Source organism: Canis lupus, chromosome 15, assembly GCF_011100685.1.
Source record: "Canis lupus familiaris isolate Mischka breed German Shepherd chromosome 15, alternate assembly UU_Cfam_GSD_1.0, whole genome shotgun sequence".
Lineage (NCBI taxonomy): Eukaryota > Metazoa > Chordata > Mammalia > Carnivora > Canidae > Canis > Canis lupus.
In genome coordinates, this window is record NC_049236.1 from 19,095,705 (window position 1) to 19,098,038 (window position 2,334).

Consider the following 2,334-nt stretch of genomic DNA (forward strand, 5'->3'; position numbering starts at 1 on the left):
AAAAAAAGAAATAACCTGCATAGCCATTGATCTACTAAACAAATTGAGTTTGTTGTTCAAAATCTTTCCACAAAATAAACAAAAAACCCTCGGCCCAGATGGCTTCACTACTTAATTCTTCCAAGTATTTATGGAAGAAAAAAATTCTAATTCTATACAGTCTTTTAACAAACTGAAAGGAATACTTCCCAACTTGTTCTATATAAGCAGAATTGCCATAATACCAAAGCCAATAAATATATTACAAGAAATGAAAACCAGAGTGCAGTATTTCTCATGAACATACATGCTAACAAGATTTTATCAAATAAACCCAATGATACATAAAAGAGGTAATACATCACAACCGAGTATGCCTCAGCCAAGGAATGCAACATTGATGGGACATTCAAAAATTATTCATGTGGTCCAAGGTTGAAAATGGCGGTGGTGGGGGTGGCTATGTCCCGGCTCTCTGGGCTGCTAGGTGGGACTGCTGGGGCGTTCCATGTCTAGTGGTGCCTGTGGAGGAGGGCTCAGCTGCATGTGGAAGGCCCTCACCTACTTCACAGCACTCCCTGGCCTAGGAGTGAGCATGCTGAACGTCTTCCTGAAGTTCCATCATGGACAGCAAGAGAGACCTGAGTTCATCACCTACCCCCATCTCCGCATCAGGTCCAAGCCCTTTCCCTGGGGAGATGGTAATCAAACTCTATTCCATAACTCTCATGTGAGTCCACTTCCAACCAGCTATGAAGATGAATAAAGAGAACCTGGACCACCACCCAGTGGGGACCACAGTACTGGTTTGGACTATGACTCTGCATAAGGACCAGGAAAGTATATGGGACCTGAGGCTCACCTTCCTTACTTGTACCAAATGATGACCAGTATACTGATCTTCCATCCCTTTGCTTATGGCAGGAGAGGCTTAAATAAAAACTTGGATTGGTCCATGAAAAAAAAAAATTATTCATGTAATTTACCATGTAAACAAACTAAAAATACAAAACAAAAGCATATGATAATCTTGCTGTAGAAAAAGCATTTGACAAAATCCAACATCTATTCTTGATTTTAAAAACTCTCAGCAAACTAAGAATAAGGATTAATTTCTTCAATCTGACAAAAGCCATCTATAAAAAAACCTGTAGCTATCCTACTCAATGGTAAAAGACTGAATATTTTCTCCCTGAGATAAACAACAAGACCAGGGGCTGCTCTCAGCACTTTTATTCTGCATTATACTGGAGGTGCTAGCCAAGGCAATACAGCAAAAGAAATAAATAAAAGGCATCCAAACTAGAAAGAAGTAAAACTGTCTTTATTCATAGGCAATATGATCACCTATGTAGAAAAGCTGATGGAACCAACAAAAATATTAGATCAAACAAATGATTTTACCAAGGATGCAGGAAGTCAAGTTCAATCTATATTGATTTCTATATATTATATTGTCTATATTCTATATATTGTATTTCTTCATATTAGCAATGAACGAGAAATGAAAGTTTAAAAAAATAAATCATTTACAATGGAATCAAAAAAATTAAAAATATTTAAGGATAAGTCTGCCAAAGTTGTATACTGAAAAACCACTGAATATTGCTAAGAGATATTAAAGACCTAAATTAATAGAGATTATAACACATTCATGGGTCAAAACTTGAATTTTTTTTTTAATTAATTACTTTTTTTTTTTTATATATATAGAGAGAGAGTGTGTGTGTGTATGCCCAAGAGAGAATGAGCACAGGGAGGGGCAGAGGGAGAGGGAGAAGCAGACTCCTCCCTGAGCAGGGAGGTGGAGGCAAGGCTCCATCCCAGGACCCTGGGGTCATGACCTGAGCCTAAGGCAGAATCTTAACAGACTGAACCGTGCAAGTGCCCCTTGAATATTTTTTAAAAAGATTTATTTATTTATTTGGGAGAGAGAGAGAGAGAGAGAGAGAGCGCGCGCGCACACATGAGCATGCAGGGGGAGGGGCAGAGGGAGAGGGAGAGGGAGAGCAGGTCTCCCAAACAGGTTCCATGCTGAGTGTGGAGCCCACTTGGAGACTTGATCTGAGGACCCTGAGATCATGACCTGAGCCAAAACCAAGAGCCAGACGCTGAACCAACTGTACCACCCAGACACCCCAAAAGTTTGAATATTTTTAAGATGTCTTCTATAGACAGGTTGCCTGAGTGTCTCAGTCGGTTAAGCAATCGACTCTTGGTTTCAGCTCAGGTCATGATCTTAGGGTTGTGAGATCAAGCCCCACCACCAGCTGTGCCCTTGGTGAGGAGTCTGCTTGGGAGTCTCTCCCTTTCCCTCCCTGTTTTCTCTGGTCTTGCATGCATGTGCTCTCTCTT

At 40.4% G+C, this 2,334-nt stretch overlaps 1 pseudogene; it reads left to right on the forward strand.

The window, feature by feature from the left end:
- Positions 1 to 420: 420 nt before the first annotated feature.
- LOC100683389 lies at positions 421 to 745 on the forward strand (annotated as a pseudogene).
- The last annotated feature ends 1,589 nt before the right edge of the window (positions 746 to 2,334 follow it).